At 36.1% G+C, this 27,613-nt stretch overlaps 2 long non-coding RNA genes across 2 annotated transcripts in view; both read right to left on the reverse strand.

The window, feature by feature from the left end:
- The window catches only part of LOC113483137, a 298,071-nt gene that overhangs the window by 259,099 nt on the left and 11,359 nt on the right, over window positions 1-27,613 (reverse strand). The window lies entirely within an intron of this gene.
- On the reverse strand, window positions 13,441-21,148 carry LOC113483143. The gene is made up of 3 exons (XR_003398964.1): window positions 21,138-21,148; window positions 17,063-17,066; window positions 13,441-13,549 (listed from the first exon to the last, which is right to left on the reverse strand). It is a non-coding gene; the product is annotated as an uncharacterized LOC113483143 (long non-coding RNA).

Below are 27,613 nucleotides of genomic sequence, written 5' to 3' on the forward strand. Positions count from 1 at the left end.
TAAAATATGGAACTAATTTAATGTGTGTGCCTTTCGTGAAAAACTATACATGCTAAATAGTCCCTTAATTAATTAAGAATGTCTTTTCCATTATATTTATTAAAGAATAAAACTAAAGTCTCATTTAAGCACTGAGATTTGGATCACTTTAAAACACCAAAAAATAACCAAGGAGTGACCATCCACAGCAGGACTCTGATACTTGTGGTGCACGATACAAATATGCCATTAATTTATCACAGCATAAGCCAAAGGACTGAACCAGAAGAAACACAAATTCCTACAATGTGTTTCTCTTACTGTTATTAGCATTTTGCATTTTCGTCTGTGAATTGGACAGAATTTCTTTTCCATTTAGAGGGTGGAAAATTTCCCGGCTTTCCCCAGCACAAAACTGCATTCTGTATATCCCCGGCTATGCGGGTGATGCCTGATAGGCGATTTCTCCTCTTCTGGGAGCTGGTCTGGGGTCTGTGTCGGGGAGGAGGATGCCCGGCCCCGGGCAGGCTGCTCTCCAACGCCGGACCAGGAGCATCCTCTAGCGGCCAGCGCCTTGGGAAGTCCCTCCGTCCCCCAGAAACAAGAATCTTCTGGAAGACGGAGAGAAATCAGCAACTGCGGGAAATGGGCAGAATCACAAGATGAAGTATATTTTTCCAGGTCTCCTTTATGCCCTCATATCTGACTAAATGGGAGATAGTTCTCTTCTGGGCCCTGAGTAGCACAGAGACCCCTTTCCCTCTCTGCTCTGGAAAACCCTTATCATCAAGGAACCAGATCAGCAGTGCTTTGGCATGTAAGAAAACAACAAAAGGAAAAAAAAAAAACAAAACCCAAAACCAAACAACCAAAACAATAAACACCAACAACGCTCTTCAAACTTCAAAAAAATCTCCAAATCAAACCAAAGCACTCCACAAATCCAACCAGTTGTAAAGTCCTGTAAAAATGAAGATATGTGCCAAGAGATATAGGTAAACAACAGCTGCATTAGATACTAATCAGCATACACTACAAAATAGGGGCCAAATGTGAAAGAAAGAAAAAAGAGCAATCACATGGGCTTGCCATTTCCCCAGCCTATAAAACAATCCCATTTTGGTTTTAAAAAAAATAAAAAACAAATTTGCCCAGTAAGACTTCCACAATTTAACCACTTGGGAACTTTAGAGATTTTGTCACAGATGTGGACTGAAGTTTGGCTTTCTAGACTATTATTATGATCTAGGATTAAGGCAAGTAAAAAGCTTACGGTGGGTACACACTGGCTGAAAACATATATTAGGTCTTTAGGACATAAATCACACAGCAAGATCAAGCAACTAGAAGGCAAAGCACAAGTGCCTAATATCTTACAGGCCATGAGGACTGCATCTGGAATCAGAAATGGCCACCTTGAGAGCACACTGGGGTTTGGTAGCGACGCTGGCTCTTGCGAGGCTCCCAGCCTCACAATTACACTCTTTTCTCTTTTCCTTTGATCAGCTGCTTTCTCTCAGGCTGCATTTGCCCTTCAAACACATCAAAACCTGGCACATTCATCTGGACTACTCTTAATATTATAACACATTCTGGCCACGCCTGGATTAGGAAAATAGGTAGCATACTTTGACAGGTATGACAGCAATATGGACAAGTGCAGACATTATATTTATACAAATGACTTTGACTTCCAGGCAAAGCTTAAAATTAGTCATGTCCTAATGGGTAATATTTTGAAATAAAATTTGCTTATTTACCTTAAGTTTCTACTGAGGGTCATTTCAGAGAAACTTTGCCATGTTTTAAAGCAGACTGTATTTGCCAGTCTTCTCATGAAAGAAAAGCATGACAGAGTTTTCATCCATTTCTGACTGGATGCAGTTAGAGACAGGGGAGAGCACCACACCAGGAGCAATGACTAAGCCACCATGTGTCTCTGTGGATTAGCCATGACCTGGGCACTGTGAGTGGTGCATATGTAACCTGCACTCCTCCAGCAATCTCAGTTAGACTCTGCTGCCCAAAGGTGCTGGCCATAATATACCCATCACCAAAGAGAAGTAGATAAAATTTAAGTATTCCTAATGTTCACTAGACCTGCAAGACTCACACCAAGCTCAGTGTGTTGAGAGCACTGCCACACTCATGTAGATTAAGAAAAAAAAAAAAAATCACAGGAAGACAAACAAAATAGCTTCTGGCAGTGACAGCTATCCTTTACGTACTAAACTGTGCTCCTCTCAAGGAATCATGGTGACTAATTTTTAAACACATGGCACAGACCATACGCATTGCTGATATAATCTTATATTTCAGTGCAGTGGAAACCAAGAGACCTTTCTAGGAAAGACACAACATAGCGGAGGACCAAATACACATTCCTAAATTTCAACCAGACTTCAAATCAGATCATGTCACGGCACAGATATGTGCAAGTGGCAAATTTGCCAGTCCTGTCTGGGTTTTGTGTTTTTGTAAAAATATTCAAGAAGACTGGCTGATGAAGCATTGCTCTGCTCCCTCTCTTCCACTGACCTGAAACCTGGCTGAGCCAACGTAAATTTAGGTCTGATTAAAACTAAAATATGGGCAGGTGATAAGGTGATTCAAAACTCTTCTGCTGCTGTCTATGATATTTAACTATAAACTAATTCTGAGGACTTCTGAAAGTCACATTCAGTGACCAAAGTATAATGTTTGAATCCAGCAGAGAAAGAGGGATCAAAGTGAAATACAGATGTCCTTCAAGAAGTCAGTGTACAAACAGGAAAATTAACTTTTTTTGGCCCTGTTGTAGTTTATAGGTCAAACACCTAAAGAAACCTGAAGTTTCTTAGTAAACTGCAGCTACTATAAATGTACCGAGATAGTCACTCAGCAGCATTTGAGAAGTTATAACTTGTTTTATCTGCAGTACAAAGTAAATGTTGAAGCTTTAATAGCTAATGACATTGTAATGCTTCTTGAGGAAAATATGCTAAAAGTTTTTGTTTTCTCTTGCTTTGACATTAGAAATTTTCATTTAAATTGTTCAAATGTGATTCAAATTATGCATTTAAGTAGCAATAGCTACAAATCAACTACACAGAAGAATAAGTTTACATTAGTTTGCACCATGCTCTCCTATGTTGCAAAGTTATACAAAACTGTTTGGAAACTCTCAACTTTGTTTAAAGGCTTGTGACATGAGGAAAGCAAAAGAAAAAATTCAAGCTTTTATTAAACAAAGACCTGAGGACAGATCAGCACTGTTTGCCCTCTTCTGTTTGTTACTTTGGCTCCCATCATGGCACTTGTGATAATACAACAATTATGAGCTGGTTAAAAGCAACGAAACAAAGAGTAGGAAATTAATGTTTGGTTTGACAATAAGGAAAATCTACCAGAGCAATCCCATCCTAGATCTAAGTTAGGCCCTGCTTTATTCATGATAGTTTTTGTTATAGGAAATAATAAAAGCAGAAATAGTGAAAAGACTGTTACAAATACAAAATTATTTGTGTAGCCAAAAGGGTAGGGAGAATTACAGAAGATCCTGTCATATCAAATTATCAGCTTGTAAAATAGCAAGTGAAATTCATTGTTCATAAATGTAAGGTAGTGTACTTGAGAAAAATTGACTCAAGTATCCATATATATTTATACATATATATCTGTATGTAAGTATACACATACCCTCTGTACCTCATTCTACATACACACACATAACAATGCAATTTTAATTGGCTATTACAATTTAGGACAGTTATTGTCTGTAAACCTATAAGAATACCAATTTTATGTTCAGTGGGAATCAAAAAAAATAGAATATTAGAAATTTAATAGAAAAAGAATAAAGAACAAAAGAATAAAGTCATTATGGTAAAGATCAAGTCTAACCTTGACAAAAAAAAAAAAAAAGATATATCACAACTCAAAGAGAAATGCAAAGAGGATGACCTACGGTATAAGAACTTTTCTTTACCAGGACAAATTAGAAAGCTCTAAAATCACTAACAGGATAGAGAATATGAGGGATAATGATTATTCACTCTTTCCCATTAGGGAGCCTCAAATACAATTATCAGGCAGTAGCTTTAAAACATACAAGAGAAGTACGTTTCCAGCTCATATCTAGATCCTGAATCTCATTGCCACAGAATAAAGAAGACTTCATTAAGCATAAGTGCTAAAAAAAAAAAAAAAAAAAAGTTGAAAATATATGCAAGAAGGTAAATCACAGCCTATTAACACAAAGATACAGATATAATCTCTAGTTTAGGACAGTCAACTGCTTGATCCACAAAGGATAAGAGAATATAGTGAGGAAGCATCATCATTTATTTGACCTGTTCTTCATGTTTTTCCACATTTTCCATTCTTAAGATCTGTGAGGTTTACTTGACTTCTCCATGTAAGCTTATATCTTTAGCCATCATGAATGCATCATATCTTACTATAGATACTTACTACTGCTGTAATCATCAAACGTTCACAGCATTCTTTTTAACCTGCCAACAGCTACAAAACTGTGAGAGGCTTTCAGCATCCTAGAGTAAGCCAAGAATATAAATGTTTGTATTTATTCCTTTCTAAATTACACATTACCTTTTACCAGATAGATTTTAAATTTTCTGATTATCTTTGTATTTCACCTTGCAATTCTGAACTTCTAAGACTTTTAGAAATGGAAACGTGAAAAAAGCACAACTTAGATATACATAGTCCTATGATCATCCTATACACATAGCAATGAAATAAAGAATTGAACAGCCCTTGATAACCATTGTTTTATCTTACTTACACTTGTGTGCTGAAAAATATGTTTAGAGACTGATTCTTAACAAATTATTAAAACTCTATTAATGCTCCTGATACCATGACCTATTGCTCCTTCAGTATAAATACACCAAAGAGAATAAATTAGGATGAAGAGAAAATTATATAATAAAAAAACATCTTCACATGTAGTTGACTTTCAATTTTGGTTCACAATTACTTTGTAAGTTTGAAGAAAGTATTTTCGTATTCTCAAAACACAAATATCCACTGTTAACTTTGTTATTGTCAGTTGAAAACTCTGTACTAGTCTACAGTCCCCAACACATGATTTGAAGCCAGATGAGAAAGAGAAGGGGCAGGGGAGAGGACAGAAAGAGTTTTGAAACTTTCAGACTTAAGTTGTAAACTTTCAAATTCAGACCACTCTGCAATTGACCAAATAGAAAAGAAAAAGACTGAAAATTGTGTTCTTTAAAATGCTTGGGGGGTGTGCGTGTGTGCAATTATATTTCACCACATTTAAACAAAGGTTGTATGAGTATATGGAAGAAAGGTAGAGTTGATTGGCCATAAATTAGTTTAAACTGCATAGCCCAGTTTCAGTAGCAACTGTTGACCTCCTTTCCTTTTAAGCGTGGGTGCTCCGAAGCTTGGTCCTTCCTGAGCCTGCTGGACAGACACAACAGCTGGGCCCAATGCCTTTGCAGAGAGAGACTCTGGGGTAAAGGTAAATTCTGAACTGCTGGCGCTCACAGTGGTTACCATGCTAGGTATGACATGAGACTGCCAAAATAAACATACTCCCAGTAAAAGCTTGCAGATGGTCAAAGATCGGTTTGGATTATCTTTCAAATAGCTAAAAATGTTCTAAATTGAAGTTCATGTTTCTGCGACTTTGACAGCTAATGAGAGCAGAGCTAAGCACTATTCATTAGAGTTCTTGCAAGTCCCATGCAGATTAAGAAATCATATAACCTTAACAAGGATTCCTAGGTGAAATTTCTACAGCCTTTACTAAAGTGGAGTTTAAATGTCCATGGTTGAGGTTTGGAACTGCTACCAGAACATTACAGAACAGCAGGAGCATCACTACCATAACCAGCAGATCAAGGAAAAAAAAACCCAAAACCAAAAAAAAACACCCCAAACAATACACAAATTAATAACTCGTGACTACACACACGAAGAATAATTCATTACTCCATTATCTATAGAGGACATCTTAGTCATGACTGCAATCCAGTATTAAACCAAACATGGTCAATAATCATTGAAATATTATTTCTTTTTGTTCACATAAACATGTTGTCAACTTAATGGTCCCCTGAAAACAAACTGATACCTTTTCATAGACAGGGATTCAACACCTTCAAAATGTTATCGTCCAAGTGTAAAAATACAGATACCTTTAGATTAACATCTGGAATTTTTAATGTCTTTTCTTTCTTTTTTTTTTTTTTTTTTTTTTTTTTTTTTTTTTCTTATCTACTTTTTCAAAGTTTGACCAAGACTGGACAAAGTCACCCCTGTAATAAAAGGATAGGTAATAAAAATGTGCTTTGTAAAGACTTGCTAATGATTTTATGTTGGTCTGGTGAAGTCAGTAAAATTTTAAGTATAAAATTGACAGTATAAAATGTAATGTTTGTGGAGGAGATCAGGTGCTTGAATTCCTACTGATTATATACAGTATACAGGCTTTATTCCTGCCCAGTAAATACTAGACATGGTGCACATTCTTTGACACCGGAAATTTTACTCCATATTCTGCAACACCAACAAAGAAATAGTATCTGCATAGTAAATCACTCAGAAAACAGTACTATGAATATTAACAGAAAACTAATTCAGCCTTTTCATGAATAGATACTATACTGAAGTTTATATGGTCCCATCTCATGTCCCATCTGCTTCAGTTCCTCACACCAGAACAAACTTTCCCAAATGTATGAATATTTCATTGACTTAGTAAAGGCTTACAGATTATTCAAGACAGCAGAGGTGTGGCATGGTCTAGGTACTGCGATTGGGAATTTTGTTAAACAAAAAAAATGTTCTGTGTCTTCACTGAAAATAATGAAAGCTGTACAGCTTGGCCTTTGTTAATGAACACCTCTCCCCACCCCTAAATACCTCAGCTTTCACTGATACACTATAACCCTTCACAAGGCTAATATTATCTTAAATCACCTGTTTAGTGGACCATATCCTCTATACGTTCTTCACTGCAGGGAGATGTTCAATCACAAGCCTTTCACAGTACATAACATATTAGTCTGTATATTTATCTAGATCAGGAATAAGACAAGGCTTACAAGCTTTTGCATTGGCTTGTTTGGTGAGGTTTTTTCTTACATAAAGCATATCAAATTTGACTTGGGCCAAATGAAAAACTTGCTCAAATTATTCTATATAAAGAAACAAGAAGTAAAAAACCTGTAAAACATATGCTAAAATATTTGGGAAGTGGAAACATTCTTCAAAAGCCTACAAAAACATTGCATGTTTTCAGAATGCAACGTGCTAAGACATCCATAATTTTTACAGTGCAATTTTACTAATTTGGGAAATATACACAAACTTGCTACCATGTAATTTTCTATTCAGAATAACAATCTTACTAATTGGTTAGATATTGTACTGCATATATATGATATGTCTATGTAGGTGTAACAAAATCCACATTGAGATTACACCTGAAGGAAAAGTTTGAGCAGGGAAAAGTTCTACAGTTGTAGTTCAGGCTGAACTATGCCAATCATATCTGGCAAATCTTACATCCTTGATGACAGGAGAGCAATGTGGCTCAAACTGATTAAAATAAAACTAGATACTCTATTTTAAGTTTATTTGTATTGCAAAGAACAGGAAGTGAAGTTAGAGTAGCTTTTATTAAGTAACTACTGACAAAGAAAGGAAACTGCCTTACTTCATTGAGAAACGTTTTTTTTCATTAAATGGAGGAAATACAAACTGTCATTAATTAAAAATATAAAAACCTTTATACAGTTGTGTCTGCATTTCATGATGTTAATTTATACTTATGAACTGTAAGCACTGAATAAAGACATCTGTATCAGAACTAATATTTGACAGGTATGCTGAGGTCTGACAAAGACAGACAAACAGAAAATCTATCACACTGTTTACATTCACATGCAGTCAAAAGATCCAGCCACGGACATCTATGTCTCTCCAAAGTACGTCTGCAGAAAGCATATATAAAAGAGGTGGAACAACATCCTTTAGGGGCTCTCATCAGGGATACTATCCTTGTGGCTGCTTACAATTCGTAAGATGCAGAGGTGTCAGGAAAAGCATAAGAAAGCATATTTATGAGTTTGAAGGGTATGTGTTTAAGGGCTTTTCAAAGCACCAATAAAATCCTCTTAAATTCAGGTTCTACACTTTTTTACTAAAAGTCACTGAGACCATACCTCTAAAAATATTCTTTTAATATGAGATTTAAAATTATTAGGTGCTTTTTTAATGGTTCATTTAAGTCTACTAGATCTTTTGGAAACTACTTAGCAGATAGTTGTTATGAGAGACAAATAGGATACATCAGATGATCTTGCCTGGACTCTCAAAAGTGGTGCACCCACTCCACAGATTTCAGTTTGTGAGATCCAGAGTGGAGAAAGAAAAATTATTATCTACTTCCACTGCCAGAGTTGCCCATACTATCTGAAAGAACAGATACTAAAATTCTGAGATAACATGCACCTTACAGTTTCAGGTAGGTAGGTTTCATTCATGGCTAGTTTCTGCAACTTGCTGAAAACAGTTCAGTGATGAAAGACAGAAACTGCAGATCCTCTCATTAGTCAAGTTCTGAGGCCTGATGCTTGCCCCTTCCACACAGCTACTCCTTGACTGAACTGCATAAACTGATTAGTGATCTTCTTCCCACTCACTGACATCAGCACCTGGTTCATTTGACTTTTGCCATGGGTGATACAGATTCTTGGATGATCTAAATGACCATCAATATGAATTTTCACTACATACAGCACTTACCTTGTCAAAATGAAATTTCATTAAAGGGCAACTTGTTTTTACTGACTGCTTATCATTCAATAAAGAAGTAAAAACCACCTTTAATACAGGGAGGTAAGATGCTCTGTTGGTGAATTAACTTATCAAGATTTGCTCAGGTTGTGTCCTGTCCCATCATTCGGATTACAAGCACAGAACTTAATAGCAGGATACAGCTGAATTCACTGCTCCACAAGCTGGCAGTAGTCTGGAGAAGAATCAGTTTATAAATGATTGTTTATGACAGCCGAATTATTCAGAAGTTTAGAGTTAAGTATTTGCTGTGCTGATCATTTGAAAGATAAGATGAGGATCATTTAATGGAATCTGAAGCATGACATGGCCAACAAGATTATAGTTCACAACCTATGCTTTCATTACTAGAACAACATTTTAACATAGTATTCCACAGAAATAATGGCATGGAAAATACTGCAAAATTATATAGTTGCATACGTACAAGATCACCTGCTTTTGCTGAGTACTGGCATAACGTAACCTAAAACAAATGTACATTATTGCCTTCCAAAACAAGGCAGTGATTAAAACCTGTGAAGCAATATACATAGTGAGACATTCGATAATTAAAAAAGGAGGACGATTCACATGAATCCAAGCTTTACAAAAGCAGTTCCAAATAAAAAACAGGCAAGGGCAATGGAAACAGACAGTGCCTGTTTTCAAGCAAATGCTATGCAAAGTATTTCCCTTGCAAGAGAAAAGTTAACCCAATTGCGAGACTATCTCAATAGTGTTTCCATCCTTAGGCAACATTTTACAGCTATTGCACATGCCATGCTTCTGGCAGGCAAATGTCATTTTTAAATAACACAGGAAGAATGCAGAGTCAGAGTCAAAGTTCACCCAGAAAGATGAGCACAGGGCTCAGGGTTTAGTATACAGGTCAGTTGAAATCAGCAGCCATACATTTTCTCGATAATCTCACTTCATTAGAGACATCACTGTAGTTCACAACAAAGACAGAGCATCTGTCTGTCTGGTATGACAGGTATATAACAGCTCTCAAAATCAGGACTCTCGAAAAATATACTAATTTAGTCTAGTGTAGCATACCAGATAGTCAGACAGAAAGAATCAGTTTTAAACTGTGATCTTTCTGCTGACAATTGCCATCTTGCAGAAAATGTAGCATCAGGTCATCCTGTGCCATTACACTCTAGGCAAGTAAGTGAATGGCAGAATAATGGTTCATCATTTGCAAAAACCAATAATGAGAGAATCCAGTTTTCTAGCTTAAAAGTCCAATTACTAACCAGTTCTGAAATATTTTGAAAAGTAAAAGACATCTATTAAGCTTAGTCTTTAAAACTAGTATGCAAAGCTTTTCCCTGAAGAAAGTTCATATTAAAAAGCAATTATTGAATCCTTTCTTAGAAGACTTCAGGGTAATATTTGGCTATTTACAAAGTATTTTTTGGTTTGGCTTAATTATTCTAGTTTTATTCTTAGAACAGACATAATGAATGAAAAGATAAGAAGCACCCTAAAAGCAACTGTTGCAGTTTATCAAGAGAAATCTTCATTGACTGCTTCAGCTAAACAGTCACTAGAACCGGCATACTTTTCCTCTTTAACTTTCTTCTTTTAACTAAAAAGCAAGAGGACTGAATCACCTCAGAGTCTGAAAGACAAGCTCCTCATTTAATAGCTGTTACTTGATTATGACTTAAGGGATTAGACCAAAATTTCAGCTTCAGTTGCTTTTCATCACTCTCCACTGAATTCAGTAACTCCTGCATTACTCCCCCCTCTCCACCAAGATCACTCATCTATTTGTGTCACAGAAATTGAAATGAAATATTAGGTATCCTTTCAAGTCAATGAGAAATACTTTATATTGTACAGTAAGAATGAAATTACTATTTTAAATGCTAGAGAGAGATTTACAATTTTTTAACAGTTGAATAGATTTGTTTTAAGTTTCTATTCGTGGCAAGATGTTGATTGCCTGGTGCTGGAGACATTCTGCATCAGTAGGATGACTGAGCATGGACGGATTTCAGTTACCACCCAAATTTTCCCAGAGCAATTCATGGCTGACCTCAAGGAAAGCCAAACCTTCTACACATTTGTAAGTAAACCACCAACCTGTATGTATGCATGGCCAGAAACATGACAATTTTAACTGCTCTTTGCCTTCAGAAAAGAAAGCCTACATAGCACCTGAAATCAGAGCACTGTGCAAGGTCCTGTAAGTAAAGCTAGTCCATTCACGTGAAGCTATCTGAAAATAGTGTTAGGCTTCGAACAGTTCTGGCATCTGAAAAATGGACCACATCTTTTTCTCAGAAAGCAAAAGAAGCATTATTTGAGAACTCCTCTATCAATCCAACATCTGCTTTATTGCACATCAAAAAATAAGGCCCTTGAAGTCTGAGAAGCAGAGCATATCTCTTACATTATTAATACTAAAAATTAAATGTGAATAAAAATTTACGTGCTTATTTTCTTTTCTTTCTGTCTTAACTATGTCACACTAAAGGTGATGTATTTCCACTGAGGGTCTCCAAGGCAAAATTTACTCAATTTTTAAAGTAAATGTGCTGAGGCAGCATAAAAATAGAAGCTTCCAGATTTACTAGTTGTTTCTCAGAAGTGATGCTTCAAGTGACTGGGGCAGTTGCCATGAGTAAACTTCTGGCCTCATTAAAGTTTCACAAAGCTTTTCTAAGCGTGTTCCACAAGTACTGCTAAAATAAAATTCTTGAAGTACAAACTCATGGCTGTTTTCCACATTCACTATTGATTATTAATAGCACACTCTTTTCCTCCTTACCCCACACTTAAAATACATTGTCAAAACCAACAAAGTTTAAAAAAAAAAAAAGTGTGCCATAAGAAATGCCCAATTGGAAAGATTTTGCTAAGGTTTTTGTTTATCACATATTTCTTTATCTCAGCATCACCATTCCTACTTCAATGTGACTAAGTGGGTATTAAAATGAGTGACACTACCCATGACCCAACCCATTGAAAACAAGTAATGATGGGCAGCTGAGCCCCATGTTGAAAAGCTGTTGCTAAACCCCCCTGCTTCTCCTCCCTCACTTTTTCCCAACATTTTGGCCAGATCTAATTTAAATGTGAATACCTTAAGTAATTGCCAATATTGGTAAAGTCAGTATATGCAACTGCATTAAAGACAACAGATTTTTGTGTACTGTTTTGCAAGGGTTTTTTTTTTTAATGCCCTGTAGTTGCTGGGAAGGTGATTGGTAAAACTTGCCTCAGTTGGTGTACAATTGTTTTATACACTTTCCCCTTACTTCATTCTTTAGTGAACATCTCTGGAATAAGTAATTACTGTGGGAACACTTCTTTACAGCAATTCTCAAACAGCAAAATTGGCAGAGGTTGGTTTTATAAAGTTCACAAACTGAATGGTGCCTTATTGCCATAAACAAAGGGATTTTAACTACTAGCATTAAAATACACTAAGAATAACAGATAAGTGAATCTGTGAATAAAGATAAGTCCTTAATTGACAAGAAAATGAAGGATTAAGCTAATGCAGCATTATAGCAATATGCCAGGGATTCAAACTTCGGCCTACATCACCATTTTGGACTAAGTGATTATAAAAGCTTTTTAAATGACAGAAAGCAGGACTCCCCTGAGAAATTTTCTGCCTAAAATTTGTCAAAATGAGTGCAACTTGTACTAAGCCACAATATAGGCTCTCTAAACGAATACATAATGTATTTAGTTACTTTAAGATAATTGAAGTCTTTCCAATTTAATTAAAAAATAAGCCACCTATTAAAAGGAAAAGATATTTCAAAATCTCACAACTACTTGTACCACTGGATGAATTTGATGAATTTTTTTTATTATCTTCTGCCTACGGGATTTACCTGAGAAATCAAAGGTCTTTTGCCTGAAAACACAGCTCATGCAAAAGTTCAGGAATCAAATCCAGAAGTCTTAACGGGCTTAACTGAAAAAGACCTCCTAGCCCCAAATAGCAGTTAGTGTACGTAAATTTGTATGCTGCTCTAAATTGCATCTAGGGAGTATCTTGAAAATCTCATTGCTTTTCCATTTGTCCTTGACACCATGCCCAATCTCCATAAAATAAATAAATAAAATTAAAACCTAAAAGTAAAGGAACTTAATGGAACCTAAAGAGTTAAAGTTTCAAGAGGTATTGCAAGCTGATCTTCCTTTTGAATGAACTAGTGGGTGAATACCTAAAAGAAGATAAATGAATTTTTTTGTGGATTACAGTGAAATCAAGGATGTGAGAGAACACATTCAGGTTACTACCGATGGAAAAGGATTTATTCAGAGACTCTTGTATAACTTTTATAACTATAGCAAAGGAGGAGATGAAACAGCCTCTATCTACTAACAAGTACATAATGGTATGACTTACTCCATGTACAATCAAAAAATATGACAGTCATTTCTTATTCAGAGTGCTGGGTACAGACATGCTTCTCCTCTTTCTAGTCTCATGAAACCAATTCTAAACACTACAAGAATGTCCCATTGTCGAGTGGCTCTGAGACCTAGCTTGTTTGAAACCATTAGAAACTGCTCATAATGTATTTTGTCCTGAAAGAGACAACGAGAGCATTTAAGCACATAAAAACTTTTAAGCGCTTTGTTGAACTGAAATAAAATCATAGAATCATAGAATGGTTTGGGTTAGAAGGGACCTCTAAAGGTCACCTAGTCCAACCCCCTCAATGAGCAGGGACATCTTCATCTAGATCAGTTTACTCAGAGCCTCATCCAAGCTGACCTTGAATGTTACCAGGGGTGGGGCATTTGCAACCTCTCTGGGCAACCTGTTCCAGTGTTTCACAAAATGCTCTTATCCTTAATGTTCAAAGTAATCTGTGAAGACATTTCTCTACACAGGAAGGCCTAGGTGTCTGTGTAAAAGTCTTAGCTTACCTTAGCTTAGCTTAGTTCTTCCTGAGTCAGTATGAGCTTACTGAAGAGAAAAGCATTACTCAATGTGGATAAAGACAAGCACTCAACTCGAACACCGGCTGTTCTGCATTTTGATATATCTGCAATATCATTCCCTCCCTGACAGCAGACAAACCATTTTAAACTAAAAATATAGCTGAAAAATTCTAGCTTATTTAATGGCACCTATTACCAAGAGATGAATGGGAGATTCGACTCTGACAATAGATTGCATTCATTTAAACCACAGCAAACCCTCCAAAACTATGCAATTGTTCTGAACCCCTTCATTATGGAAGAGACTAGTCCTATTTGAAAATTTTTATTCTAACCTTGAACTGTGACAGAATATTATCAGTAATCTTTCTGAATTGGTTTAAAAAATTATTTTCCATGGAAAGATCCTGAGATTGTCTTGAATTTTGTTAAAATTAAACAAAAAAGCAGGATTTGGCCCTGCTTTGAGCTGATGGTTGGACTAGCTGATCTCAGGTCACTTTCAAGCTGTATTACATTATACATCTATGACAAAATTATGATCGGCTGCAACGGACTTTTGGTCAGTCCCTTTTATATTATCCTCTAAAGTCACAGAAGAGGTTTCTTCAGTTTCTGTATTTAGATTCGTTTTCAGACTTATTGAATAAAACAAGCACAAATCTGTAAACAGCAATGTCCTTTATAAACTTATGAGTTCAAATGATGCAATTTTACTCATAATACAATTTAGGTTTGCAAGCAATACGTTAATTCATCTGAAGTAAGCATGGACACATCTTTTTATTTATTTGCAATGAAAAATAATCCAATGAAATTTTAGGTAATTTTACTGTAATTTTACTCTCCTTCCAGAGTGGGATGAATTCTTCAGAACTAGAAGACCTTAAGATATACAGACAGAGACCTTAAGATATACAGACAAGTCCTTAAGTGTCCACCAGACAAACTGTTTTAAGAGTGAGATAGCCAAGGCAGAATATTCTGCAGCACTTTAGCTGTTCTCTGGCCTTTAAAGGGTAAAATAAAAGAAGAAAGAAAGAAAAAAAAAAAAAAAAAAAGTGCAAAGCACAGTCTGGAGAAGACTCTGGAGAAGAGTGACCCACACAAGATACTTTAAATGTAGCCAGAGGAGGATGATATGAAAGAAGATTTCTAAAGAAACAGAAGTGTCAAGGGACGCAAGTTAAGGTCCAAATAAAGTGAGTGAGTGCAAGTAGAAAGAGATCTAGAAAACCAAATCACAGTAATCTGAGGGATCCATTTCTTCCTCTGGAGACTGACAAGCTCCAAAAGCACACAAGGATGCTGTGAATGGAAGTCAAGGTTTAAGAGGGCTCAGAGCCATCCCTAATTTGTTATATAGTTTACCTTTAAAATTACCTTAGAGCCAGTGTTGGTATGTCATGCCATATATTAACACACAGAGATCAAAATATTGGTTTTATTCTGAATTTCAAAAGTAGTGCAGAAATTGGACCACTTTAAATTTATAGTAGATCCAGTTTGTTTTAGAGAAAAGCAGTTATAGAACTTAACAAAAGAAGACATTTACTGAGAATCAAAACTTCAATAAGGTAAAATGAAGAGCAGAACTCTCCCTTGATGGTAAAAAGCAGATGGGGTTATGGAGAAACAGGTCCATATAGTAAGAAATTATCTCTGATCTGAAACAACACTCATACAAAATTATGTGGAGTGCAACTGTAGCAATAAAGAAAAGACAGCCGAAATCACAGGCATCTACCTTCAAGGTCTGCAAGGGTTTTGTTTTTTATTGGATCTTTAAGAAACTAATCTAAATAGCTCCCTTCATTCTCCCCCTTCCCAACCATTCTCCCCTTCTAAGTGTGGTCATTACTTGTTCACTAAGACTTTTCTTGTAGAAAACATTGTAGAAGTGCACCCCAAGACAGTATCTGTAGATTACTTCTAGAAAGTATGTCCACTGTAAGGAATTATGGAAATTAAGACAGAGCAACATAAAAAAAAATTATAGTTGAAAGCTGGCCAAATGAGATGTAGTTAACTGCTGACAAAAAGTAACATCAGAGTAATGGAAGTATGATGAGAGGTTATGGGTATATCTAATGTGGACTGGTCAGTTAAACTCATAGACCTTGCAGCTATACACAAGCCATCATAGTATGTGCTTGGAATGTGCACACAGGAACAATTAACCAATGTTGAATGAATGTAGGCTGCAACATGGAAATAAAGTTCCGGGCTCCACTGCTGACAATGTCCTCCCAAATGGGGAACCCAAATTTGAGCACAGTGTCTGTTTCAGGGCAAACTTGAAATCAAAATTTAGCTAGAAGCACCTTCACTACAGCCACATGAGTTAGAAGAAAGCTGCTGTAATGAGAAGCAAGCTGAAAAGGAAAGAATGTAATGGGTCACATGCTAGCATAATGAAAATCAGTGCAGATCCATTTATATTAAATTTGCCAACTTATTTCCTGTGGCAGCTTGGTCTGGACATCACAAAAACAAATTCCTTTCAATTCTGTTAGCTAACATAAACATTAGATTCCCTGGGCATAATTCTGCACTTGAGTACAACATATGCGGTTGTGAAAATAAAACACTATGGTTAAAACTTGACAGGTTGGCATCCATGTTTAGAAAAACAGAGGCAAATTTTCTTTACTCATTAAGTTTAGCATTGCTTATATATACGTTATAGTTCCAAAGCAAAGGGCTTTGTTTGCTGGTCACAGTCATACATGTTCACAATGTTTAGTCTTCATTTATGAAGTTTATGGAACTCTAAGCATTGATTTAATGGTATCACTGTCTTGTGTAAGGTATTTTACAGTAGAATTGTTAACAGGCTACTGCATGTAATCAACATTTGGATATAGATTCTTGCCACAGAATGGAAACATATTTATAAAAATTTGGGAACTTGATTAAAATTTCACAGACCACATTTTAAACTGTACTGAAACTTAAAAAGCCAGTGGAAATTACTTAATTTCTGAGTCAAAGTACTGATTAAAAACTTCTAGGAGCTGTGGGTGGTCAGCATCTCTGAAAGTCAAACATCTATTTAAGCTGTCTGTGACTAACTTTAAGCCTTGGTGTTTGAAATGTTTTGTGGATTTGAGGGTTTTGTTTGCTATTTTTCTTTCTTTTTTTTTAATTATTATTTTTAACATATGCTGATATTTCTTATGCTTGCCTCACAGGGAGGAGATGATCATAGAAGAGGGGTGGATGTTTTTCTTTTTTCCCCTACTTTGGGAAGATATTTGGCTCTAAATTTTTTATTTTTTTTTTTTTTTTTTTTTCTGGCATTTCAGAAAAAAACATTCAGTTCAGTTACAATGCCATATACAGTGCTACAGCAATACTATTGGGTTAGCCTGATACTCAGTACCAGTTTTAGGACTGGAAATGGGTTTACCTCCACAACGTGGAACAAGGCCTAAATTGTTCTGTTCCCTCTTCTTACTCATTTGACCTTGTCTTAAAAACAGCTGAAAATATTTTCCAACAGCAGATGGACTTTCCCATGGGGCAGGCAAGATAGCTGGTGGTCTCAGATCTATACCATGAAAACGATCATTGTCTGTGAAGTCACCTTGCTTGCTGGTACAGTCTATTCAAAAATCAAGAATCAAAAGAGCAGAGACTTCACTAACATCTTACTCCTAGCAGTGAGCAGTGAGTCTCATGAGATTAGTAACGATGCTGTTTGAATTGCAAAATGAATCAGAAATTCCTTTGAAAACCAAATTATGAAAGTAAAGTAGCATAAACTTCGGAAAAAAAAAAAAAAACAGCAACAAAAAAACACCAAAAAACCCCCAAACCACATCAATTTAAGCAAACTTCTGATGAAGCACAAGGTGATTATCAATGTCTCCCTGGAAGGCTTCTATGCAAGCCATGCATCAGGAACCTGCACTGGGTTTTGAGGCTCTACACTGTGGAGCAAGAAGCTTGGAAGACAATTCAACTGTAGCATTTACTCTAACAACCTAGCCTGTTAGCTCCATACAAAAGATATTGCAAGACCAAAGGAAACCTTGTATTATGTCTTAACGGGAAAACAAAACCTGTCCTCTGGCCCTGAGGTCGAGATGACAGAATGGCAAGGCTTACAACCATATAGTTAATTGTTTCCTAAAAATAGGATGCACATCCACACTGCCATATCATATTACTTGGCTCATGCTATCACTTAAGACATGTTCAGCCACAACTCAGAACTGTGTCAGGGAGCATGCTAACAATTAAGCAGCATGGACAACTGTGTATTAGAATTAAAAATAATGACCTGATGCTATTCTTATATTAATAGGGACATAAACTAGGAATGCTTAAAATTACCTCCTGTACCAGCAGATCTCAGGGATTTCTTACATACTTTCAGGAATTTAATCACTACATCACTGGAGTGCCAAAGCTGTTGATCTTAGCTGTGGTTCATGGATACCTGAAACCAGTCTGCAGCCAGTCCAGTAGGACCAAGGGCCACCAGATCTTCAGAAGTTATGAGTAAGCTGATACCCTGTATACTATACTCTGAGGAGATCTGAAAGGAAATAGCCTTTTTATTTAAAAGTGATTTTTCTCTCTTTACACAGACACTCGATTTGACTTTTTATTCCAAAACAGAACCTAAGTCTTTGCTTTAACATCATGCTTCTGACTACCTTAACTTGAAGCAAATTGTCTGACATACTGCAAGATCACTTATGGGAACAGAACCAGAAGAAAAATACTAGCTTTGATCAACTTTGTGTGAAACACTAACGAGGTGATACTGGTACATAGGAAAGGAAACAAAAAGGAAGACACATGCATTAGCGCTAGCGCTGTCACAACTAGCACTTGTTGCTATTTTTACATAAGTACTGAAAGTCAGTATGGATTCTAAAGATCAGGTAGAAATTTTACTTGTGAAGTTAAGAATACAAATAGCTTGTCACACATAGCATCATGCCAGAGTAGGCACAAGCAAGGGTAGCTATTTCCAAAAGTGTTTAGACTGTATTTCTAGTGTTTAGAACTAGAAATTACAAGTGGCAGCACGCTTAATAAGCAACATGGAGTTAAGCAACTTATCACAGTGAACAGGGGAAGACTGAAGCAATCACAGAGAAATGTGCTTAAAAGAGAATGCTGACCAAAATTTTTCAGTCTCTAGCAACTTTCTAGACTATGTGAAAATGCAATTTCATCTCTCCACGTTTCAGGACTGTTACAATTGGAAAATAAATCATTGATGGAAAGCCCTTTCCAATCCATTCACTTGGAAAGGGCACATGCATAGCTGCTGAGTGAAGTAGAAAACACTATTGAAATAAAAACAGTGGCAGTCAAATCCAAATGAGAAGTGCTGGAGCAAATGCTGTTGAAGCTCAAGACCTGCAAAAACTTGCAGGAAAACGAAAAGGAAAAGGTATGGAGGGGAAGGACAGTAGTGCTACCATGGTTCATGGCCAGTATTCAAACCATGAGCTTCCTCAGCTCTGGGTCTACTGGGAAAGCTACTCTTTTATCTAAAAAACACAGACATAATGAAATTATTAAAAAAATGAAACAGTGAAAATACTAAAGCCTAAATTTACTCAAACAACAACCACCATGTTATCACAGAAATTTAACTGTCTAGAACAGATCAAGATAAGTCTTCAGTTTTCTAGTTGGCACTCTGTGAGAATGGTTATGGCTTGAAACCTGTGCAACTTCATAGTAAACTAGAAAATAATCTGCAGATTTACTGTGTTGGGACCTTTCTAACTTTATTGGTCATTACATTCTTCTCCATTTGAGTACTTGTCTAGATAGGAGTAATATATAAAAAAGGTAATTGTTTCAGGATAAGAGTTATCCAGGACAGATTGATGGTCACTGTGAAGAGATTTAGCAGTTATGTCTTCTACTATAAGTATATGAAATATTTAGTTTGAGTGGAGGGCAATGATGGAGTCTTCCTCTTGAGCAAATGAAGGTTAATCAGGAAAGTGGCTGGTTGAGATGTATGTATCAGAAGGCTAGACTGTCACAAAAATTCACTGCAATCTATATGTCTCAAAATCAGATGTAGAAGTCAGATGACATTCACTGGCAGTTAGTCCCATTCTAGAGTAGTTCCTTTAATTTGATCTATGTTGTTATTTCAAAGCACAATTTGGTTGATATATTTTACATAGATCATTTGAATATTATCTGCAATGTCTAAAGAGCTGAGGTTGGTATAATCTTTTTTACAGTAAGAACAAGGTGAGGCTACAAGACTGTGTGTCTTCCAAAGCCTCTGACCCGAAGGGAAGAGATGTTGTTCCTCATTCATCAGATGTGGGCTCTGCTCCGTAGTCTGCTCAATCTGAACTGCACTGTCAGAAGGGGATCTCCTACCACTGCTGTGTGTCTGGTTGAACAAGTTTATCATCAGCCTCACTTTGACCAGACACCAGCATTAAGAGGGCTGCTAGTGCAGCAGTAAAGAAACAAACTCAAACACTGTAATGGAGTTTGTCATAGCTTAAGCCTTTGGAACTCTAACTATAGCGGTTTGTAGGGGTTTAGACCCTAGATTTGTGCATCTTTAAGATGCTCTTTGGTACACAGAGCTGTCAACAGACAAAATTAAAATTCATTCAAACATTTGAGTTCCTCTGTATTCCAATTCTACTTATGAACATATTCATACAGGTTTCCTTAATGACAGCTATACTTTTCTGACTACATCATTTCTGTGTATCTGCATCTGACTGCAGACTCCTTTTAGAATTAAACACATTTGTCTTCTGTGTTGTCTTTGTGAATTTCCCATCACACTGACAGAAAATATCCATCCATGGGATAAATGAGACAGGTTTAGCAGCTAAGGAACATTAAATCTTGGTGAATACTGTTTGGACAAAAGCTTCTTTGAATAATTTATTGAATATCCTTTGGGATATGAGGGGTAGTAGTGTGCATTCTGAGTTTTTGTTGCACAAGAGTGGTAGCTAGTAACACATTAGATGATGAGGTATTGTGTAATCATCTGATAAGACCAGTCAGAGGGTCATCTAACAAAAAATTACTAGAATTTATGAAGTGAGGCTCAGTAATAATTTGCTTTTTCTTAAAAAGAGATCAGGTGGACTATGACTGCAGATACAAAAGAGAAACTCTGCATTCCAGAAGACACTGATAAAGAGAAATTATGATTTCTAGGTGCCATAAGCAACTTGCCTTTTTCACTAAGAAGCATCAAGAAATGGGGTGAGGAAATAGATTTATTTCTTTAGTCTATTTCTTAAACTGTTTAAAATAAAAAGTGATTTGTTTATTTTAAGTTTATGGTCCAGCCACATGTGGTAGTTCAATCTAAGACTGTCCTGTAAGCCAAGAAAAGGGGTACCCAAGTTGTTGTGAAGTACAGGTACCTTGGCTTATTCAGCTAGATCAACAAGGCCTCCAGTTTGTAAAAGGTGAAAGGCTCATAGCTCCTGACCTAAAAATTTGTCAGAGAAGGAAGAGGCCCAGTCATTGCAATTTAAGGAAAATTTTAGAACACAAGGATTCAGTTTGTTGAGAAGATTTGGGTATTAAAAAGAGAGCTGTTACAGAAGCATGTGATAAATGCACACATTCTTACATACAAAGCCTTCAATAACACTCAGAAAAAGTCAAAGTAGCATATATTAATTTCTCCTAACACCCTGTTAGGTAGAAAGATGACTATATGGAGGCACCTTCACTAGACTCAACTTGACTATTAAAGATTTTATTATTTTACATATTGTTTATTTAGTGCACCACACACACACACCCCTTGTTGTAAAAAATAAATTGTATGTGGTCATTCTTTTGTTTACCTTTTTTTTTTTGAATAACTGTTTTGGAAGGGTTAACAGTACAGTTGTTATATCCTGCTTTTAGTTTTCTAGGAACTGTGAGCCCTAATAATGCAATTTTAAACCCTTATTACTCTCCCATTCTTTAAGAGACTATAGAAGGAGACACTTCAAATGCAGTCAGGAACCTGATGCCAGTTCTTCCAATACTTGCATATAGAATTAAAGAAGTCACGTCGAAACTGCTTTTTGAAAATGCAGTGCTTTTTTGAGGACCTATCACACTTTTCATTTCATTAACATTTCATGTGCAAAACTTCATGATTATGCATGAACAGAAATACTATGAATTAACCTAAAGAAGAAAATGAGAATCCTAAGAAGAGTAGGGTATATAATAGCAAGGATAGCTGTAGGGCAGTCTGAACCTCAAGCATACTAGTTATAATCCTTTCCAAGCACATGTTTAAGTCATTCTATCATCAGAATTGCATATAAAGTTGGATTTCCTTTTCCATAACGAAACCCCAGGAAACCTGGCGAAAACAGCAACATATCCCCACAGACTGAGCTAAAGTTGCCACATCTCTGGGAGAGATTTCTACATTACTATGAAATCTTAACAATAAAGGTCTGTATTTTTATCACTTTGCACCACAAATTAAATTCAAAGCTAAAAAGGATGATAATCTCAGCACATATTTCAAGAGCTACTAAGGTGTTTTTAGAAAGATGGTGCTATGGAAAATCCAAGAAACCAAGAACTGTGCCAAAGGCTCTGAAAGAAACCAAAGCAAACTGAAAACACTCAGCCACCTCTGACAGAGCCTAAATCAAAGCCTTACACAGCTAGTAAGCATGGCAGAAGACTGCTAGAACTTGACCAATCTTGCTTTAGATTTAAAAGGGAACATTGCCTGAATAGCTCTAATTATCAGTCCATCATATTTCTAAATAGCCACCATTAGCAGTGAAAGTTTTCAGGCAGCCAGTTAAACTTATGTGGATAACGGAAGTATGAGGCAGTTCAAGTAAGTGAAATGACATGTCTGCCTACAGGCACACAGGAAAAAGGACAGAAGAATGAGATGTTCCGTTTTCCAAAAACGTAACAGATGAATACAACTGTCATAACAGTTTCTCCATAATGTATTCAATATGCTATGAATGTGAAAAGAAGGACAGCTTATTTGATTTCAATGATCATCAGCTGGATTCCCACTTCAGAACAAACAGAGCGAGACCAATGCTGGAAGCATTCAAGAATGAGTCTCGCGTTGCCTTTCTAAGCTGAAGGCACTCATCTTTTGCTTTTCAAATAATGAGTGCTTTAACTTCTCCATGATACATCTGTAAAATCTTTGCTACCCTACCCACCTACTTAAACATTTCCAAAGCACCTCATCTCATTAGTCAAGTCTAACATCCTCATTCCCTGAATACTTTCTCGCCATATAAGTAATCCAAATCACTGCAACAGTAGAATTACTTGTGTGTAAAGGCACTGTTCAAAGTGAGATGAAGTGGTGGAGTAAAGCCCTAATGTACAAAGCTTAATAATAAAAGCTGGGGATTTTTATTGCCTGTACATTATAATTAATTAGGTACAGCAAATTAAAGAGAATAAAAGAAGCAGTTTTAGTGACATGTGCATTGTTTCACTTAATTTAGACTAAGAATTTAATCACAATTCTGCTATGATCTCTTCATGCACCCTTTTATTGCTAAATACAAAAAAAATCTGTGACTTTCACAAATAAAAGTAAAATCAGTAATTGAAATTAAAATCAACTCTGGATCCAGCCAGGAAAGCCACAGTATCATTAAAGGCTGTGGTGGTTGGATTCATGGGGAAAAAAAGAAAAAAAAAAAAAAATCAATTCATTTTGTGATTTCTGTTTTGGAAAACTGATAGTACTTATTCAGTCACTTATCTTGAGAAGAAAGTATAAAGTAATAACATTTTTGGTCCAAAGTCACCACTCCTCCCTCTTCTTTTTTTCGTTCTTGTTAAAGAAGTCTTTTCCAAGGCATGACCCTCTGTAACAAAACAAAGACTCCCCCAATTACACTTTAAGAATAATAAGTAGTTTCTCTCTAATAGTCTGTGAAGTACGAATATTTTCTCCATCGATGTAGTAATAGAGCACAGGCGGCTCAAAGTTCCCACATATGCTTGCTAAATGCTATGAACTGACATTGATGAAGGAACCACCTGTATAACATAAGAAGTTAATTTTGTGTCCCCAGAGACAAAGACCATGGGTGCTTTACTGAAACATCCATTTTATTGCCAGTAACATTTGCACGCCTTGAACAGGGGAAAAGAGGGATGTTCTCTATATAGGAAAAATGTGTCTCCCTCCCATTTACCTAACCTGATTGCCAGCTTCTTTTCATGGTCTCGGCACTTTCTGCTCCTGAGTATGAAGAACAGATGCCAAAATCCCATAACAAGAAACTGCTTCTCACTAGATTTCTTGTAAAGTACAGCATACTAAAGAAGGTTTTGACAAACCATTAACAGAGTCCAGAAGAACAGCTTCAAGGTAACAATCAGGTTCTGAAATCAAATCTCCATGCTTTAATTAGAGCCAGACTGTAGTGAAAACAGCAGAATCAGAATGCATCAGGAGAGCTTATGATTAAATCAATGGAAAGAACTTCCAAACCAATGTAAATTAATAATTTTACTACTTCCAACTCTGACACTATTTCTTTGCTAGTAGCTCTGATTTCTTGTGGATATTTTTCTTCATATCTCTCTCCAAACCTTTTTTCTATGTCACTGCATAATAATTTTCCTACCAAATCATGTTCCTTCATTTCACTTTTCACATCCCTTTCCCTTTTTTTGCTGAACAATATAGAAGGGATCCATTCGCAGAAAATTTCAAATGCAGACAAACCACAAAAAATAAAGTCAGAAAGTAAAAGCATATTGGTGAAGGTTTTATGGATATTTTTAGCTACATGACATCTCTTGCTTCGATGTACACTGCAAGGGAGAGCTGTGCTCATCTCCTGAACAGCAATCAGATCAAAAAAAGTTTGCTGCAGGAAGTTGCATTTACCTTTTGACCTTCATTCTCTTCTGTGAGCTTCACTTTCTTATATGAGAAACAGTTTGTTTTCACTGGTGAAAAGCTGCTTTATAGTTATGTTGAACTTTCAAAAAGGGATTCAATGTAAGTGTGAACATTGTGTTTTCCCAGGCCATTCCAACAGTAAAATGGGAAGAACAAGGAAGCCAGAAGTCAAAGTTCTTACATAAAAATTACATTAGTTCTACATGCAGAATCTTTTATTTTAATCCACGTCTATCTGTGACAGACCTACGTGTAGAAGACGCCTTGGAGTTCAACTTTTTTGAAACAGTGCTTTCCTATATACCTTTGTAACAAACTGCCTCACAGATATGTGTTCTGTTACCCCTTGATCCATCTTGCTAAAGGTATTTAATCTTAAAAACAACCACCCCAAAAACATTAGCTATGCAGCCACACATACACTTTATAAGACTACACAAAGACCTACATAGGCTCAGTCACTTTTCCCAATTCTTCTGTGTTCAGCTACTCATTATAATTACTTGTGCTTCATCTGAAACACTGCACAGTACCATAGGAGGAATACTTTCCACCCTTTCTGAAGGAATATATCACTTTCAGACCCAGTTCACACCGAGATACTATACATAAAGACAAGATACTATGTAGCAGTAAAACTGCTGTATCATCTTGATCAAAAAAATTTCTAATATGGGCTAGAATTGCCTACACATTTTAATTTCCATAGAACAGAACTAGACAAAATACTCGAACTCAATTTCTGATTGAAAATAGAAAAGCTGAAATAAGCAACATGACAAATAATTTAAATGCTTCTCTAGTAAAAACACATTTTACCTTGCTATTGGATAACTATAAAAATACCTACGTATTTTAATTAGGGCCAAAAATTCTCATTAAAAGTCAAAGAGCTTTCGTTTGTTTCTTTTTGGAAGGGAAAAGCAGCACAAGTCACATGCATTGTCCTGTTTTTTATTATTTTCTTTTAGCATTTTTTCAAGTAATTTTTGTAGCTCACAATAGTGCATATTTTTTTAGTTTTTCAATAAGATGTCTATAAATACAGTGTTTTCACTCAAGCTGGAAGATTTTCAAATGCTCCTGAAAATTTTTAGGAGTCTTTCAAGGCCAACATAGCCCAGGAAAATGCTGGTGTGAAAGGTTCTGAGGGTTATGTTCACAGAAAATAATTCCAGACAGTGAAGTGTACTACAGAGCAAATCAGGAAATGAAAGCGAAGAACTTCTTAGCATCACACAAAACTTATACAAAGCATTCATGCCAAACATGAGTCTGATTAGGTTTTTGTACCATGCCAATGAAGGTGTTCAGTATCTGTTTGTACCTTGCCTCTCCTCACAAGTCAAGTTTAAACTGCTTCCCTAGTCTATATTCACTCAAAAAAAATTTTAAAAATAAAAATAAAAAAAATCACAGAACAGTTGACTGCAATTCCCTTAACAACACAACCTCATCCTGTATTTCCCAACAGAATTACTACTTTTAGCAAATTTGCTATTTGAAAAACACTAGAATCTGCTTCACTTGTAATTTTCTTAAATATTATTAAAGAACATGAATATTTATAACCACATACATGGAAAAAATACTGTAATTTTTAATGTAAAATCTATACACAATATATTTCTATACACAGCCATAAAAATGTACGTGGAGACACAGTTGTAATATTGTTAAAGGTTAGCTCTTATTCACCAACTATCCGTAACAGTAAATTCAATAAAACCACAAAATGAATAAAGAGAATACATAAGACAAGCAAGAAGCACAAGCGAAAATAGCAATCTTCCTGTGATAGAAGGTAGCAATACCTGATGGTATCTCCAAAACTCATCTCTGAACAGGGGAACCCACCAGGGAACAGCTACCAAACTGCATTATCTTTTGTAATAACACTGGAGAACTAAACTCATCTGTGAAAGTCATTAATGCATTTAGGTGCTGCTATAAAGATAACGTATAGCCACGTATGCGCTGAGAAAATGAGCACTTTTTTTTTCTAAATAGCACTTCCCAGCAGTCTCACAAGTGATATTGAAACCTCCTGTCTGATTGGGCCAGGCAAATTCAATAGCTAATTTAGCAAAATGCACTAGTTTCTTCTTTCTAACAGATGTCTGTCACACATTGCTATAATAAACGGTCACTGAATACATTTGACGCTATCACACAAATGGAACAACTTTTTCAAACACCACTGCGAAGCAGAAGGTTGACAAGGAGGGAGTTTAAAACAAGACTGAGGCAATTCCTCTAAAGAATGCTTCATTTTCCAAGACCCCAAAAGCCCCGTATTTGGATAGAAAGGGTGCCGATCAACTGACTCATAATTCAGAGAAGCAGGAGATGGAATGGATATTAATGAATAACAAATATATGTTATCTTTTTCAATAAATGTGAACACAAAGCTTGTTCTTTATCATGCAAGTGTATTCTATGCAGCCAACTGAAATCTTTTAAGTCCTTTAAATTGTATGTTTTATCTACATACAATGGGAAAGCACACCACCAGAATTGCACTTCCATTCATTATTTTTCAAAGATTCTAGACATACGATTTTATCAGGATTTCTAGCATCTGGCAAAAACGCACAGGACAAACAATAGCTTAAACTGTGTATCAGGGTTAAGTAGTGAAGAATAAACATTAAAATTGTCTATGTGCCAAGGAATATTTCAACTAACAAAGAGGGTAAGCTATAGAATCTGGAAGCACAGTTCTGTACAGGAAATGAGAGGAGGGTGAATCCTTACAGGTTTAACATGTAGAAATAGCTCAACAGAAGTTAACACAGGTGCTGGAGAAAACATCTAACACTGAGGGTTTTGTGCATATTGGAAGAGGTTGTTGATGCTTCAATCAGGTCTAAGTGATGAAAAAAATCACCAAACCTTTTCAAACTGATTCTGTGACAAACTCTTCTTTCTCTCAAACATTTCCTTGAAGGTCACTTAAATAAACGGTTTCATATTTAGTCAGCAATTCACAGGATCTC

This window comes from Athene cunicularia, assembly GCF_003259725.1.
Source record: "Athene cunicularia isolate RWA chromosome 1 unlocalized genomic scaffold, athCun1 chr1_part1, whole genome shotgun sequence".
In the NCBI taxonomy this organism is placed as follows: domain Eukaryota; kingdom Metazoa; phylum Chordata; class Aves; order Strigiformes; family Strigidae; genus Athene; species Athene cunicularia.